Source organism: Hordeum vulgare, chromosome 5H, assembly GCF_904849725.1.
Source record: "Hordeum vulgare subsp. vulgare chromosome 5H, MorexV3_pseudomolecules_assembly, whole genome shotgun sequence".
Classification (NCBI taxonomy): Eukaryota; Viridiplantae; Streptophyta; class Magnoliopsida; order Poales; family Poaceae; genus Hordeum; species Hordeum vulgare.
Window position 1 is genome coordinate 74,256,636 of NC_058522.1, and position 19,189 is coordinate 74,275,824.

Sequence of the window (19,189 nt, forward strand, 5' to 3'; positions counted from 1 at the left end):
TAAAAGCTACGGAATAAACGGAGACTAGCTAAAAGCAAGGTGATGATGTGTGTTGGAAGTGTTTCCAAGGTTGATGTGATCAAACATCGCACGCTCCCTCTACCATCGAGATTAGTGTTAAACCTAAATAAATGTTATTTGGTGTTTGCGTTGAGCATGAACTTGATTGGATTATGTTTATTGCAAAACGGTTATTCATTTAAAGAGAATAATGGTTATTTTGTTTACTTGAATAATACCTTCAATGGTCTTGCAACTAAAATGAATGGTTTATTGAATCTACTGATAAACATGTTCATAATATTGATGTCAAAAGATATAAAGTAGTAATGATAGTACCACTTACTTGTAGCACTGCCATTTGAGTCATATTGGTATAAGACGCATGAAGAAGCTCCATGATGATGGATCTTTGGACTTGCTCGTTTTCAAAAAGTTTGAGACATACGAACCATGTCTGTTGGTATAAACACATGAAGAAACTCCATGCAGATGGATCATTCGGACTCACTTGATTTTGAATCACTTGTGACATGCAATGACTGAAGACCTTGTTTTCCAGTGAGATGGAACAATAAAGTAACTTGTTGGAAGTAATACATTTTTATGTGTACAATCCAATGAGTACTGAGGCACGCAGTGGATATCACTATGTTCTTAATTCACAAATGATTTGAGTAGATACTAGTATATTTACTTGTTGAAACACAAGTCTGAATTATTGAAAGGTTCAAGTAATTTCGAAGTGAAGTTGAAGATCATCGTGACAAGAGGATAATATGTATACGATGTGATCCTGGAGGTAAACATATCTGAGTTGTGAGTTTGGTAAACATTTAAGACAATGTGAAAATTGTTTCATGTGAATATTGTTTCACAACTCATGCCACCTGGAACACCATAGTCTGATGGTGTGTCCATGTGTCATGGTCGTGCCCTATTAGATATCGTGCATACTATCATGTCTCTTATCAACTTACCACTATCGTTTATGGGTTAGGCATTAGGGAAAACCACATTCACTTAAATAGGGCACCACGTAATTCCGTTGAGATGACAACGTATGAACTATGGTTTGGAGAAACCTAAGTTGTCATTTCTTAAAAGTTTGGGGCTGCGATGCTTATGTGAAAGAGTATCAGCCTGATAACCTCGAACCCAAAGAGGATAAATGCATCTTCACAGGACACCCAAAATAGTTGGGTATACCACTTATCTCAGATTCGGAAGCAATAGTGTTTGTTTCTAGAAACGGGTCCTTGCTAACCCACAAGTATAGGAGATCGCAACAGTTTTCGAGGGTAGAGTATTCAGCCCAAATTTATTGAGTCGACACAAGGGGAAGCCAAATAATATTCTCAAGTATTAGTAGTTGAGTTGTCAATTCAACCACACCTCAAAGACTTAGTATCTGCAGCAAAGTATCAGTAGCAGAGTAGTGTGATAGCAACAGTAGCAACAGAGTAACAGTAGCAGCAATAACATCAGTAGCAACAGAGTAACAGTAGTAGCAGTGACAGTAGTAGCAACAGAGTAACGTAGCAAGGACTAGTAGGAAAAACTCGTAGCCAATGGATCGGTGATGGATGATTATGCCGGATGGTATTCATCATGCAACCGTTATAACACGGAGATATATGTAACTAGCTCCAGTTCGTCAATGTAATGTAGGCATGTATTTCGTATGTAGTCATACGTGCTTAGGGAAAAGAACTTGCATGACATCTATTGTCCATCCCTCCCGTGGCAGCAGGGTCCTAATGGAAACTACGGGATATTAAGGTTCTCCTTTTATTAAGAACTGTAGCAACGCATTAACACTTAGTGAATACATGAACTCCTCATACTATGGTCATCTCCGGGAGTGGTTCCGGCTATTGTCACTCCCGGGTTGCCGGGTCATAACACATAGTAGGTGACTACAACTTGCAAGATAGGATCAAGAACACGCATATATTGACGACAACATAATAGGTTCAGATCTGAAATCATGGCACTCGGGCCCTAGTGACAAGCATTAAGCATGGCAAATTAGTAGCAACATCAATCTCAGAACATAGTGGATAATAGGGATCAACCCCGTCAAAACTAACTCGATTACATGATAGATCTCATCCAACCCATCACCGTCCAGCAAGCCTACGATGAGATTACTCACGAACGGTGAAGAGCATCATGGAGTTGGCAATAAAGGAAGGTTGGTGATGACGATGGCGACAATCTCCCCTCTCCGGGGCCCAGAACGGACTCTAGATATGCCCTCCAGAGGAAGAACAGGAGGTGGTGGCGCCTCCGTATCGTAAAATGCGATGAACTCTTCTTCTTTATTTTATTTTCGGACGAAAGGGACTAAATAGAGATGGGATTGGACGCGGTGGAGCAACATGGGCCCCAAAAGCCTGCTAGGCAAGGCCAGGGGGGCCGCGCCTGGTGGGCTTGGGGGCTCCACGCTCCACTTCTTCGGTTGATTCTTGTGGCAGTATTTTTTATATATTCCACAAAAAATCCTCGTAAATTTCCAGGTCATTCTGAGCACTTTTATTTCTGCGCAAAAACAACACCATGGCAATCCTGCTGAAAACAGCGTTAGTCCCGGTTAGTTCCATTCAAATCATGCAAATTAGAGTCCAAAACAAGGGCAAAAGAGTTTGGAAAAGTAGATACGACAGAGAAGTATCAACTCCCCCGGGCTTAAAACCTTGCTTGTCCTCAAGCAAATCAGTTGACAAACTGAAAGAGACAAAAGAAAAACTTATACGAATTCTCTTTAATCTTGTTGTTGCAACTATGTCTAACTCATATCCAGAATTTCAGCAAGATCACAAGAAAACCACATAAGTAAATGACATCTAGGTCTCACGGTAAACTCATATCAATGGCATAATCAACTAGCGAGCAATAATAATAAGTTTCAAACGTCAACACTTCAATCAAAACAATCATGAAGCAGTGCGAACATATGGTATCTCGCTAGCTCTTTCTGAGGCCGCAAAACATAAATGCACAGCACCTTCAAATACCAAGGGCTGACTAAACATTGTAATTCATGGCAAGAAGATCCAGTCACAGTCATACTCAACATCAGTCAAAAGCAAAGCATAAAAATGACGGAGGTGCTCTCTAATTGGTGCTTTTATAAGAAGAGGATGGCCCCGTAGAAACATAAATAGACAGGCCCTTCGCAGAGGGAAGCATTGATTTGCAGAGGTGCCAGAGCTCAAGCTTTTAAAACAAAGATAATAATTTTGGGTGACATGCTTTCATTCTCAATGCAATGACCAAGAGTTTTCATCATCTTCCATGCTACACATACTATAGGCGGTTCCCAAACAGAAAAGTAAAGTTTTGACTCCCCCACCACCGATCAATCACACTCCACGACTAGCCAAATACTCGGGTGCCGCCCATACCAACAACAATCCAGGGGGAGTTTTATTTGTAATTATCTTTTTGATTTGAGCATGGAACTGGGCATTCCAATTACCGCCCCCTTTCTCGTGAGTGATAGTGAATAAACACATATCGAGGATAACATGCCTAGCATGGAAGATACTGATCACCCCTTGTCACCACATGAGCGGTTTGGGCATGCAAAACAGATTATTTCTTGAAGGTTTAGAGAGTGGCACATGCAAATTTACTTGGAACGGCAGGTAGATACCGCATATAGGTAGGTATGGTGGACTCATATGGAACAACTTTGGGTTTATGGAAGTGGATGCACAATCAGTATTCCCGCTTAGTACAAGTGAAGTCTAGCAAAAGACTGGGAACCGACCAACTAGAGAGCGACAACAGTCATCAAAATGCATTGAGATTAACCAACATTGAGTGCAAGCATGAGTAGGACATAAATCAGCATGAACATGAATATCATAGAGGCTATGTTGATTTGTTTCAACTACATGCGTAAACATGCGCCAAGCCAAGCCACTTGAATCATTCAAAGGAGGATACCATCCTATCACACTACATCATAGTCATCTCAAAATTCATGTTGGCATCCAAGACAAACCATTATAAGCTCCTAGCTAATTAAGCATGGCATCAGAAACTATGATCTTTAAGTTGTCATTGCAAACATGTTTCTCTCACAACAAAGCTGAATCAGGAACGATGAGCTAGTCATATTTACAAAAACAAAATAGATCGAGTTCATACCAGCTTTTCCAGGCTCAGTCACTTCATCATATATCGTCATTATTGCCTTTCACTTGCACGACCAAACGATGTGAACAATAATAAGAGTGCTCGTGCATTGGACTACGCTGGAATCTGCAGGCAAACACAAAGGAGAAGACAAAGTAATATGGCTCTTTGACAGATAAATAGATATGCATGCGAGAGCCACTAAACATTGTAACCATGGTCTTCTACCTTGACCCAAATAAAATGAAAACTATTTACAAGGGAAAGCTCCCAACAAGCAAAAGAAGAACAAGAAATCTTTTTGGGCTTTCTCAAACTAGACAAAGACACGAGAAGAACACGAGAAAAATAAATAAACTAGCATGGATGATATAGTGGCAAAGTGTGAACACCGACTAACAAAGTGAATGTGTGAGCAAGAATATAAAGTCGGTGAGAAACATGTACTCCCCCAAGCTTAGGCTTTTGGCCTAAGTTGGTCTACTCCCATGGATGGTCCGGGCGATACCCAAAATCATAATTGGGGTTGTACGGGAGTGCTGCAGCTACTGCCTGAATAGTTGCCTCACGGAGGCGAGCAGCCTTTGCCTCCCTCTGGTTATGTAATATCTCCGTTTTACCTGAAAGTCAAAGAAGGCAGGAGCAGGAAGGGTAATGTGGAAAACACGTTGTCGGTTAAATATTAACCGATATAGGAGGGATTCATTATCCCTCTCAAGGAACTGATAGCGTGTCAAAGCGGCGCGATCAAGGAAAGCTGTATAGAGCGGGGGATCTCCTTCGCGGATGGGTACTCCAAGAAAATTTGCAATGCGAGTGGCATAGATCCCACCAAAGAAATCCCCTTCATTAGCATTATTATTCAGCCTCCTTGCTATTATAGCTCCCATGTTGAAACTTCTATCACCCGTTACTGCGCTCTTAAGAATACTAAGGTCAGGTGCGCGGAGGTGACAATGCTCGATCTTGTCGTTAATGCATCTACCTATGAAGAGGGCAAAGTAATGCAAGGCAGGAAAATGAATGCTCCCCATGGTAGTCTGCGTAATATCTCTAGTTTCTCCAACAGTTATACTAGAGAAAAAATCTCTAACCGAAGATTTAGGAGGATCATTGAGGCTACCCCAACCAGGTATCTTGTAAATTCTATTGAAATCCTCTAAAACCATGGTATACGATTTGTCATAGAGATCAAACAGTATAGATGTATCACGGCCAGCTGAAAAATTTGAATCTACGAACAAAAGAGGCAGTGAGAGTAACATATTGTTCACATTTATCGGAGATGAATTCTTCGGGTCCGACGTTGTGAACAAGTGTATCAAACTCGTCTTTGAAACCAGCCCCAATCATGAATTCATCAGAAGGCCATTCACATGGTTGTACATGTGCGTTCCTCTGTTGGTAAGGATCGGGCTCCCGAATCGCGAGACGGGGACCCTTCTTGCTTGAGGAACCACCATGATAGTTTCTCCTGAACATCTTCCTTTTCTGAAATTTTCAGTGACTCAAAGGAAAAGTGAACAAGGCTCAACTAAACTCATAGCAACTACTCTGACAAGTGCCTAGAGGCCATATCACGCATCAAAACTATTTGGGACCAGCTAAAATTAGCATGCAAAGCTCAAGAACAGGGTCACCAAGGCAGTAAAAATGCGCAATGAATAGGGCACTGGAGCAAAAACTAATTGGACCAATGGAGGAGTCACATACCAAGGAGCAATTTCCCCAAAACAGTTTGGTGAATGGGGCTTTGCACAAGGAGATCGAAAATCGCAGCAAGAACATGGGTTTGAGCTGTGAAACGATTTTTTCTGGAGGTAGGAGAAGCAGATGGGAACTAGAATAAGTAGAGGGGGTACACGTGGGCCCCACAAGCCTGGTAGGTGCGGCTAGGGGGTGCCCGCGCCTCCAGGGCTTGTGGTGTTGGAATTATGCCCTAGAGGCAATAATAAATATAGTTATTATTATAATTCCTGTATCAAGATAATAGTTTATTATCCATTCTATAATTGTATTGAATGAAGACTCATTTACATGTGTGGATACATAGACAAAACACCGTCCCTAGCATGCCTCTAGTTGGCTAGCCAGTTGATCAATGATAGTCAGTGTCTTCTGATTATGAACAAGGTGTTGTTGCTTGATAACTGGATCACGTCATTGGAGAATCACGTGATGGACTAGACCCAAACTAATAGACGTAGCATGTTGATCGTGTCATTTTGTTGCTACTGTTTTCTGCGTGTCAAGTATTTATTCCTATGACCATGAGATCATATAACTCACTGACACCGGAGGAATGCTTTGTGTGTATCAAACGTCGCAACGTAACTGGATGACTATAAAGATGCTCTACAGGTATCTCCGAAGGTGTTAGTTGAGTTAGTATGGATCAAGACTGGGATTTGTCACTCCGTGTGACGGAGAGGTATCTCGGGGCCCACTCGGTAATACAACATCACACACAAGCCTTGCAAGCAATGTAACTTAGTGTAAGTTGCGGGATCTTGTATTACGGAACGAGTAAAGAGACTTGCCGGTAAACGAGATTGAAATAGGTATGCGGATGCTGACGATCGAATCTCAGGCAAGTAACATACCGAAGGACAAAGGGAATGACGTACGGGATTATACGAATCCTTGGCACTGAGGTTCAAACGATAAGATCTTCGTAGAATATGTAGGATCCAATATGGGCATCCAGTTCCCGCTATTGGATATTGACCGAGGAGTCTCTCGGGTCATGTCTACATAGTTCTCGAACCCGCAGGGTCTGCACACTTAAGGTTCGACGTTGTTTTATGCGTATTTGAGTTATATGGTTGGTTACCGAATGTTGTTCGGAGTCCCGGATGAGATCACGGACGTCACGAGGGTTTCCGGAATGGTCCGAAAACGAAGATTGATATATAGGATGACCTCATTTGATTACCGGAAGGTTTTCGGAGTTACCGGGAATGTACCGGGAATGACGAATGGGTTCCGGGAGTTCACCGGGGGGGCAACCCACCCCGGGGAAGCCCATAGGCCATAAGGGTAGCGCACCAGCCCTTAGTGGGCTGGTGGGACAGCCCAAGAGGGCTCTATGCGCCAAGGATAAGAAATCAAAGGAAAAGGAAAAAAAAAGGAGGAAGTGGGAAGGGAGGGGGACTCCCTCCCACCAAACCTAGTCCAATTCGGTTTGGGGGGGGAGAGTCCTCCCCCTTGGCTCGGCCGACCCCTTGAGGGTCCTTGGACCCCAAGGCAAGGTTCCCCTCCCTCCCACCTATATATACGGAGGTTTTAGGGCTGATTTGAGACGACTTTTCCACGGCAGCCCGACCACATACCTCCACGGTTTTTCCTCTAGATCGCGTTTCTGCGGAGCTCGGGCGGAGCCCTGCTGAGACAAGGTCATCACCAACCTCCGGAGCGCCGTCACGCTGCCGGAGAACTCTTCTACCTCTCCGTCTCTCTTGCTGGATCAAGAAGGCCGAGATCATCGTCGAGCTGTACGTGTGCTGAACGCGGAGGTGCCGTCCGTTCGGTACTAGATCGTGGGACTGATCGCGGGATTGTTCGCGGGGCGGATCGAGGGACGTGAGGACGTTCCACTACATCAACCGCGTTCTCTAACGCTTCTGCTGTACGATCTACAAGGGTACGTAGATCACTCATCCCCTCTCGTAGATGGACATCACCATGATAGGTCTTCGTGCGCGTAGGAAAATTTTTGTTTCCCATGCGACGTTCCCCAACAGTGGCATCATGAGCTAGGTTCATGCGTAGATGTCTTCTCGAGTAGAACACAAAAGTTTTTGTGGGCGGTGATGTGCGTTTTGCTGCCCTCCTTAGTCTTTTCTTGATTCCGCGGTATTGTTGGATTGAAGCGGCTTGGACCGACATTACTCGTACGCTTACGAGAGACTGGTTTCATCGTTACGAGTAACCCCCTTTGCTCAAAGATGACTGGCAAGTGACGGTTTCTCCAGCTTTAGTTGAATTGGATTTGACCGAGGAGGTCCTTGGATGAGGTTAAATAGCAACTCATATATCTCCGTTGTGGTGTTTGCGTAAGTAAGATGCGATCCTACTAGATACCCTTGGTCACCACGTAAAACATGCAACAACAAAATTAGAGGACGTCTAACTTGTTTTTGCAGGGTATGATTGTGATGTGATATGGCCAACGATCTGATGTGATATATTGGATGTATGAGATGATCATGTTGTAATAGAAATATCGACTTGCACGTCGATGGTACGGCAACCGGCAGGAGCCATAGGGTTGTCTTTATACTAACATATGTGCTTGCAGATGCGTTTACTATTTTGCTAGGATGTAGCTTTAGTAGTGATAGCATGAGTAGCACGACAACCCCGATGGCAACACGTTGATGGATGATCATGGTGTGGTGCCGGTGACAAGAAGATCGTGCCGGTGCTTTGGTGATGGAGATCAAGAAGCACGTGATGATGACCATATCATGTCACTTATGAATTGCATGTGATGTTAATCCTTTTATGCACCTTATTTTGCTTAGAACGACGGTAGCATTATGAGGTGATCTCTCACTAAAATTTCAAGACGAAATTGTGTTCTCCCCGACTGTGCACCGTTGCTACAGTTCGTCGTTTCGAGACACCACGTGATGATCGGGTGTGATAGACTCAACGTTCACATACAACGGGTGCAAAACAGTTGCGCACGCGGAACACTCGGGTTAAGCTTGACGAGCCTAGCATGTGCAGACATGGCCTCGGAACACATGAGACCGAAAGGTCGATCATGAATCATATAGTTGATATGATTAGCATAGGGATGCTTACCACTGAAACTACTCTCGACTCACGTGATGATCGGACTTGGGATAGTGTAAGTGGATCATGAACCACTCAAATGACTAGAGAGATGTACTTTTTGAGTGGGAGTTTAGCATATAATTTGATTAAGTTGAACTCTAATTATCTTGAACATAGTCTAAGTCCACTTTGAATATATTTGTGCTGTAGATCATGGCTCACGCGACAGTCATCCTGAATTTTAATACGTTCCTAGAGAAAGCTAAGTTGAAAGATGATGGAAGCAACTTTGTAGACTGGGCTCGTAATCTTAAGCTAATCTTACAAGCTGGGAAGAAGGATTATGTCCTTAATGCTGCGCTAGGAGATGAACCACCCGCTACGGCTGATCAGGATGTTAAGAACGCTTGGTTAGCACGTAAGGAGGACTACTCAATAGTTCAATGTGCAGTCTTGTATGGCTTAGAACCGGGACTTCAACGTCGCTTTGAGCGTCATGGAGCATTTGAGATGTTCCAGGAGTTGGAGTTTATCTTTCAGAAGAACGCCCGGATCGAGAGGTATGAGACCTCCGATAAATTCTATGCTTGCAAGATGGAGGAAGACTCGTCTGTCAGTGAACATGTGCTCAAAATGTCTGGGTACTCAAACCGTCTAGCTGAACTGGGGATTGAACTCCCGCAAGAAGCTATCACTGACAGAATCCTTCAATCACTGCCGCCAAGCTATAAAGGCTTTGTGTTGAACTACAACATGCAAGGGATGAACAAGTCTCCCGGCGAGTTGTTTGCGATGCTGAAAGTCGCAGAGTCTGAACTCCGTAAAGAGCATCAAGTGTTGATGGTGAGCAAGACCACTAGTTTCAAGAGAAACGGCAAAGGCAAGAAGGGCAATTCGAAGAAGAGCGGCAAGCCTGTTGCCAATCCGCCGAAGAAACCCAAGGCTGGACCTAAGCCTGAAACAGAGTGCTTCTATTGCAAGGGTATGGGTCACTGGAAGCGCAATTGCCCCAAGTATCTGGCAGATAATAAGGCGGGCAAAGAAAAATCAGGTATATTTGATATACATGTTATTGATGTGTACTTAACCGGCTCTCGTAGTAGTGCCTGGGTATTCGATACCGGTTTTGTTGCTCATATTTGCAACTCGAAGCAGGAACTGCGGAATAGACGAAGGCTGGCGAAAGACGAAGTGACGATGCGCGTAGGAAACGGTTCCAAGGTTGATGCAATCGCCGTCGGCACAGTGTCACTTCAGCTACCATCGGGATTAGTGATGAACTTAAATCATTGTTATTTAGTGCCTGCGTTGAGCATGAACATTATATCTGGATCTTGTTTATTGCGAGACGGTTATTCTTTTAAGTCTGAGAATAATGGTTGTTCTATTTCTATGAGTAACATCTTTTATGGTCATGCACCGAATGTGAGAGGATTGTTCATATTGAATCTTGATAGCGATACGCATATACATAACATTGAGACCAAAAGAGTTAGAGCAAACAATGATTGCGCCATATTTTTGTGGCACTGCCGCCTAGGTCATATTGATGTAAAGCGCATGAAGAAACTCCATGCTGATGGACTTTTGGAGTCACTTGACTTTGATTCACTTGACACGTGCGAACCATGCCTCATGGGCAAGATGACTAAGACTCCGTTCTCCGGAACAATGGAGCGTGCAAGTGACTTGTTGGAAATCATACATACCGATGTGTGTGGTCCAATGAGCGTGGAGGCACGCGGCGGATATCGTTATTTTCTCACCTTCACTGACGATTTAAGTAGATATGGTTATGTCTACTTGATGAAGCACAAGTCTGAAACATTTGAAAAGTTCAAGCAGTTTCAGAGTGAAGTGGAAAATCATCGTAACAAGAAGATCAAGTTCCTGCGGTCTGATCGTGGGGGTGAATATCTGAGTTTCGAGTTTGGGGCTCACTTAAAACAATGTGGAATTGTTTCGCAGTTGACACCGCCTGGAACACCACAGCGTAATGGTGTGTCCGAACGTCGTAATCGTACTTTGTTAGAAATGGTGCGATCTATGATGTCTCTTACTGATTTGCCGTTATCATTTTGGGGTTATGCATTAGAAACAGTTGCATTCACTTTAAATAGGGCACCATCAAAATCCGTTGAGACGACACCATACGAACTGTGGTATGGCAAAAGACCAAAGTTGTCGTTTCTTAAAGTTTGGGGATGTGATGCTTATGTCAAAAAGCTTCAGCCTGAAAAGCTGGAACCCAAAGCGGAAAAGTGCGTCTTCATAGGTTACCCAAAAGAGACAGTTGGGTACACCTTCTATCTCAAATCCGAAGGCAAAGTGTTTGTTGCTAAGAACGGAGCTTTTCTCGACAAGGAGTTTCTCTCGAGAGAATTGAGTGGGAGGAAGATAGAACTTGACGAGGTTGTCGAACCTCTCATCCCTCTGGATGGTGGCACAGGGCAAGGGGAAACCTCTGTCGTTGCGACGCCGGTTGAGGAGGAAGTTAATGATGATGATCATGAAACTCCAGTTCAAGTTTCTGTTGAACCACGCAGGTCGACGAGATCACGCGCTGCTCCAGAGTGGTACGGTAATCCCGTCTTATCAATCATGTTGTTAGACAACAATGAACCTGCAAATTATGAAGAAGCAATGGTGGGCCCAGATTCCAACAAATGGCTAGAAGCCATGAAATCCGAGATAGGATCCATGTATGAGAACAAAGTGTGGACTTTGGAGATACTGCCTGAGGGCCGCAAGGCTATTCAGAACAAATGGATCTTTAAGAAGAAGACGGACGCTGACGGTAATGTGACCGTTCATAAAGCACGACTTGTGGCAAAGGGTTTTTCACAAGTTCCAGGAGTTGACTACGATGAGACTTTCTCACCCGTAGCGATGCTTAAGTCCGTCAGAATCATGTTAGCAATAGCTGCATTTTTCGATTATGAAATCTGGCAGATGGATGTCAAAACGGCGTTCCTTAACGGTTTCCTTAAGGAAGAGTTGTATATGATGCAACCCGAAGGTTTTGTCGATCCTAAAAATGCTGACAAGGTGTGCAAGCTCCAGCGATCCATTTATGGACTGGTGCAAGCATCTCGGAGTTGGAACAAACGCTTTGATGAGGTGATCAAAGCATTTGGGTTTATACAAGTAGTTGGAGAATCTTGTATTTACAAGAAAGTGAGTGGGAGCTCTGTGGCGTTTCTAATATTATATGTGGATGACATATTACTGATTGGAAACAACGTAGAGCTTTTGGAGAGCATAAAAGGTTACTTGAATAAAAGTTTCTCTATGAAGGACCTAGGAGAAGCTGCTTACATTCTAGGCATTAAGATCTATAGGGATAGATCAAAACGCCTGATAGGACTTTCACAAAGCACATACCTTGATAAAGTTTTGAAAAGGTTCAAAATGGAACAGTCCAAGAAAGGGTTCTTGCCAGTTTTACAAGGTACGAGATTGAGTAAGACTCAGTGCCCAGCAACTGATGAAGATAGAGAGCATATGCGCTCCATCCCCTATGCTTCAGCCATAGGTTCTATCATGTATGCGATGCTGTGCACTAGACCGGATGTTAGCCTGGCCATAAGTATGGCAGGTAGGTTCCAGAGTAATCCAGGAGTGGATCACTGGACAGCGGTCAAGAATATCCTGAAGTACCTGAAAAGTACTAAGGAGATGTTTCTCGTGTATGGAGGTGACGAAGAGCTCGCCGTAAAAGGTTACGTCAATGCAAGCTTTGACACAGATTCGGACGACTCTAAGTCGCAAACCGGATATGTATTTATTCTTAATGGGGGTGCAGTAAGCTGGTGCAATTCCAAGCAAAGCGTCGTAGCAGATTCTACATGTGAAGCAGAGTACATGGCTGCCTCGGAGGCGGCTAAGGAGGGTGTCTGGATGAAGCAGTTCATGACGGATCTTGGAGTGGTGCCAAGCGCACTGAATCCAATAACCTTGTTCTGTGACAACACTGGTGCCATTGCCTTAGCAAAGGAACCACGGTTTCACAAGAAGACCAGACACATCAAACGACGCTTCAACCTCATCCGCGACTACGTCGAGGAAGAGGACGTAAATATATGCAAAGTGCACACGGATCTGAATGTAGCAGACCCGCTGACTAAACCTCTTCCACGGCCAAAACATGATCGACACCAGAACTGTATGGGTGTTAGATTTATTACAATGTAATTCACATGGTGATGTGAGGGCTAGATTATTGACTCTCGTGCAAGTGGGAGACTGTTGGAATTATGCCCTAGAGGCAATAATAAATATAGTTATTATTATAATTCCTGTATCAAGATAATAGTTTATTATCCATGCTATAATTGTATTGAATGAAGACTCATTTACATGTGTGGATACATAGACAAAACACCATCCCTAGCATGCCTCTAGTTGGCTAGCCAGTTGATCAATGATAGTTAGTGTCTTCTGATTATGAACAAGGTGTTGTTGCTTGATAACTGGATCACGTCATTGGGAGAATCACGTGATGGACTAGACCCAAACTAATAGACGTAGCATGTTGATCGTGTCATTTTGTTGCTACTGTTTTCTGCGTGTCAAGTATTTATTCCTATGACCATGAGATCATATAACTCACTGACACCGGAGGAATGCTTTGTGTGTATCAAACGTCGCAACGTAACTGGGTGACTATAAAGATTCTCTACAGGTATCTCCGAAGGTGTTAGTTGAGTTAGTATGGATCAAGACTGGGATTTGTCACTCCGTGTGACGGAGAGGTATCTCGGGGCCCACTCAGTAATACAACATCACACACAAGCCTTGCAAGCAATGTAACTTAGTGTAAGTTGCGGGATCTTGTATTACGGAACGAGTAAAGAGACTTGCCGGTAAACGAGATTGAAATAGGTATGCGGATGCTGACGATCGAATCTCGGGCAAGTAACATACCGAAGGACAAAGGGAATGACGTACGGGATTATACGAATCCTTGGCACTGAGGTTCAAACGATAAGATCTTCGTAGAATATGTAGGATCCAATATGGGCATCCAGGTCCCGCTATTGGATATTGACCGAGGAGTCTCTCGGGTCATGTCTACATAGTTCTCGAACCCGCAGGGTCTGCACACTTAAGGTTCGACGTTGTTTTATGCGTATTTGAGTTATATGGTTGGTTACCGAATGTTGTTCGGAGTCCTGGATGAGATCACGGACGTCACGAGGGTTTCCGGAATGGTCCGGAAACGAAGATTGATATATAGGATGACCTCATTTGATTACCGGAAGGTTTTCGGAGTTACCGGGAATGTACCGGGAATGACGAATGGGTTCCGGGATTTCAATGGGGGGGCAACCCACCCCGGGGAAGCCCATAGGCCATAAGGGTGGCGCACCAGCCCTTAGTGGGCTGGTGGGACAGCCCAAGAGGGCTCTATGCGCCAAGGATAAGAAATCAAAGGAAAAGGAAAAAAAAGGAGGAAGTGGGAAGGGAGGGGGACTCCCTCCCACCAAACCTAGTCCAATTCGGTTTGGGGGGGAGAGTCCTCCCCCTTGGCTCGGCCGACCCCTTGAGGGTCCTTGGACCCCAAGGCAAGGTTCCCCTCCCTCCCACCTATATATACGGAGGTTTTAGGGCTGATTTGAGACGACTTTTCCACGGCAGCCCGACCACATACCTCCACGGTTTTTCCTCTAGATCGCGTTTCTGCGGAGCTCGGGCGGAGCCCTGCTGAGACAAGGTCATCACCAACCTCTGGAGCGCCGTCACGCTGCCGGAGAACTCTTCTACCTCTCCGTCTCTCTTGCTGGATCAAGAAGGCCGAGATCATCGTCGAGCTGTACGTGTGTTGAACGCGGAGGTGCCGTCCGTTCGGTACTAGATCGTGGGACTGATCGCGGGATTGTTCGCGGGGCGGATCGAGGGACGTGAGGACGTTCCACTACATCAACCGCGTTCTCTAACGCTTCTGCTGTACGATCTACAAGGGTACGTAGATCACTCATCCCCTCTCGTAGATGGACATCACCATGATAGGTCTTCGTGCGCGTAGGAAAATTTTTGTTTCCCATGCGACGTTGCCCAACATGTGGCCCACTGGTGCAGCCCCTGGTTAGCTCTTCATCTCAGAATTTTTCAAAAATTCCAGAAAAATCATACTTGATTTTTAGGACATTCGGAGAACTTTTATTTTCGGGGTACTTTTCTATGGGGCGCAAAAAGCAGAAAACAGGGAAAACTAAAGCTAAATCTATCATTTTTCTTCTAAGCAACCGAAAGTGAAAGCTTGGAACAGAGGTTTGTGACTCCTCGATTAATCCATGTCATGGTCATCGAAATAAATCCTTCAATGAGGTTGATAAAGTCTCCTTGACAAAAAAAATCGAATCGCAAAAGGAAACGGAGAATTTTTGAATAGCCACTAGGTTACCTCAATGGGGATGTGCATATCCCCAACAAGCAAATCATACTTCATCTTGACACTAGGTATAGGGCATTCAAAGCTCCCAATAAGAATCGATGAAGTTTTTTTTATAGCATTGATGCAATGTACTCGATATTGTTTCTTCGGAAAGTGCACCGTATGCTCATTACCGTTGACATGGAAAGTGACATTGCCTTTGTTGCAATCAATAACAGCCCCTGCAGTGTTTAAAAAGGGTCTTCCAAGGATGACCGCCATGGCATCATCCTCGGGAATATCCAGAATAACAAAGTTTGTTAAGATAGTGACATTGGCAACCACAACAGGCACATCCTCGCAAATGCCGTTAGGGAAAGCAGTTGATTTTTTGGCCATTTGCAGAGAGATTTCAGTGGGTGTCAACTTGTCCAATTCAAGTCTATGATAAAGAGAGAGAGGCATAACACTGACACCAGCTCCAAGGTCGCATAAAGCAGTTCTAACGTAGTTTCCTTTAATGGAGCAAGGTATAGTGGGCACTCCGGGATCACCTATTTTCTTAGGAGTTCCACCCTTGAAGGTATAGTTAGCAAGCATGGTGGAAATCTCAAGCTCAGGTATCCTCCTCTTATTAGTCACAATATCCTTCATGTACTTAGTGTACGGAGATATTTTGAGCATATCTGTCAAACGCATTTGCAGAACGACAGGTCTAATCATTTCAGCAAATCGCTTAAAATCCTCATCATCCTTTTTCTTGGATGGTTTGGGAGGAAAGGGCATGGGTTTCTGAACCCATGGTTCCCTTTCTTTACCATGCTTCCTAGCAATGAAATCATTCTTATTGTATCTCCTATTCTTAGGTTGTGGGTTATCAAGATCAACAGGTTCAATCTCCACATCCTTATCGTTGCTAGGTTGAGCATCAACATGAACATCACTATTGATATTATTGTTAGGCTCATGTTCATCACCAGGTTGAGCATCAACATGAACATCACTATCTAGCGTGCAAGTTCCTATCATCTTTCTTCTTCTTCCTAGGATGACTAGGTGCATCAGTGCTAACTCCTTGAGAATCTTGTTCAATTCTCTTAGGATGACCCTCAGGATACAAAGGTTCCTGGATCATTCTACCGCCTCTAGTGACGACTCTAACATAATTGTTATTCAACTCATTGAGCAAGTTATTTTGAGCCTTAAGTACTTGTTCTACCTGAGTAGTAACCATAGAGGCATGTTTACTCAGAAGCTTAAGATCATTGACTTTCCTATCCACACAAGCACTTAAATGACTAAGCATACAAGCATTCTGTTCCAATTGTGTGCTAACATAATCACTGAAACTATGTTGTTTGGCAACAAATTTATCAAATTTATCTAGGCATAAGCTAGTAGGTTTATCAAAAGGAATATCACTCTCATTGAATCTACGAAGAGAATTTACCTCTACTACCTGTGTCGGGCTATCAAGACCATGGATCTCTTCGATAGGTGGTAGATTTTTGAAATCTTCGGATTTAACGCCTTTCTCTTTCATAGATTTCTTAGCTTCTTGCATATCTTCAGGACTGAGGAATAGGATACCTCTTTTCTTAGGAGTTGGCTTCGGAGGTTGTTCGGGAATAGTCCAAGCATTCTCATTGCACAAGATATTATTCAATAGGATCTCAGCTTGTTCTACGGTTTGTTCCCTAAAACACAACCAGCACAACTATCTAGGTGGTCTCTAGAAGCATCGGTTAGTCCATTATAGAAGACATCAAGTATTTCATTCTTTTCAATAGGGTGATCAGGCAAAGCATTTAGTAGCTGGACGAGCCTCCCCCAAGCTTGTGGGAAACTCTCTTCTTCAACTTGCGCAAAGTTGTATATTTCCTGCAAGGCAGCTTGCTTCTTATGGGCAGGGAAATATTTCTCAGAGAAGTAGTGGATCATATCCTAGGGACAACGCACACAACCAGGAGCAAGAGAGGTGAACCAAGTCTTAGCATCATCCTATAGCGAGAAAGGAAACAGCTTAAGGATATAGTAGTGGCGGATCTTTTCCTCACTTGTGAATAGGGTGGCTATATCGTGCAGCTTAGTAAGATGTGCTACAACCGTTTCAGACTCATAACAGTGAAAAGGATCAGATTCGACCAGAGTGATTAACTCAGGGTCGACAAAGAATTCATAATCCTTATCGGTCACAAAGACAGGCGAAGTAGCAAACTTCGGGTCGTATTTCATCCTAGCGTTCAAAGATTTTTCTTTCCACTTGCGCAGTAATTTCTCAACATCATAGCTATCTTTACACGCAAGAAAGTCCTCAGCAATCTCTCCCTCCATAACATAACCCTCAGGCATATCAGGCAATTCATGTCTAGGAGAGCTAGTTCTAACAGGCGAAATAGCAGGTTCTACTTCAACAATCTCGGCAATTCCAGAAGTATCATCAAATCTAGCAGCAACTCTAGCAATTTGTGCATCAAGGAATGCACCTAGTGGCAAAGCAGTATCAAGCATAGCATCATCACAAGTATCATGGATAGCAGAGGTATCATCATCAAGCACAGGCGACACATCAAAATTTCTAGCACGAGGTGGTGTCGCAAACTTACTCATAACTGAAGGTGAATCAAGTGCAGAGCTAGACGGCAGTTCCTTACCTATCCTCGTAGTTGAGGGCAAGACTTTAGTTCTTGGATCTTTCATATTCCTCATAGTGATCAGCAGACGTAAATCCCAAGTGACTCACAGAATATAGCTATGCTTCCCCGGCAACGCCACGAGAAAAAGGTCTTGATAACCCACAAGTATATGGGATCGCAATATTTTTCGAGGGTAGAGTATTCAACCCAAATTTATTGATGCGACACAAGGGGAAGCCAAAGAATATTCTCAAGTATTAGTAGTTGAGTTGTCAATTCAACCACACCTGAAAGACTTAGTATCTGCAGCAAAGTATCAGTAGCAGAGTAGTGTGATAGCAACAGTAGCAACAGAGTAACAGTAGCAACAGTAACAGCAGTAGCAACAGAGTAACAGCAGCAGCAGTGACAGCAGTAGCAACAGAGTAACGTAGCAAGGACCAGTAGGAAAAACTCGTAGGCAATGGATCGGTGATGTATGATTATGCCGGATGGTATTCATCATGCAACAATTATAACACAGAGAGATATGTAACTAGCTCCAGTTCGTCAATGTAATGTAGGCATGTATTCCGTATGTAGTCATACATGCTTAGAGAAAAGAACTTGCATGACATCTATTGTCCATCCCTCCCGTGGCAGCGGGGTCCTAATGGAAACTACGGGATATTAAGGTTATCCATTTAGTAAAGAACCGGACCAACGCATTAACACTTAGTGAATACATGAACTCCTCATACTATGGTCATCTTCGGGAGTGGTTCCGGCTATTGTCACTCCCGGGTTGCCGGGTCATAACACATAGTAGGTGATTACAACTTGCAAGATAGGATCAAGAACACACATATATTGACGACAACATAATAGGTTCAGATCTGAAATCATGGCACTCGGGCCCTAGTGACAAGCATAAAGCATGGCAAAGTAGTAGCAACATCAATCTCAGACCATAGTGGATACTAGGGATCAATCCTCGTCAAAACTAACTCGATTACATGATATATCTCATCCAACCCATCACCGTCCAGCAAGCCTACGATGAGATTACTCACGAACGGTGAAGAGCATCATGGAATTGGCGATGAAGGAAGGTTGGTGATGACGATGGCGACGATCTCCCCTCTCCGGAGCCCAGAACGGACTCCAGATCTGCCCTCCACCGGAAGAACAGGAAGTGGCGGCGCCTCCATATTGTAAAACGCGATGAACTCTTCTTCTTTATTTTTTCCAGGTGAAAGGGATT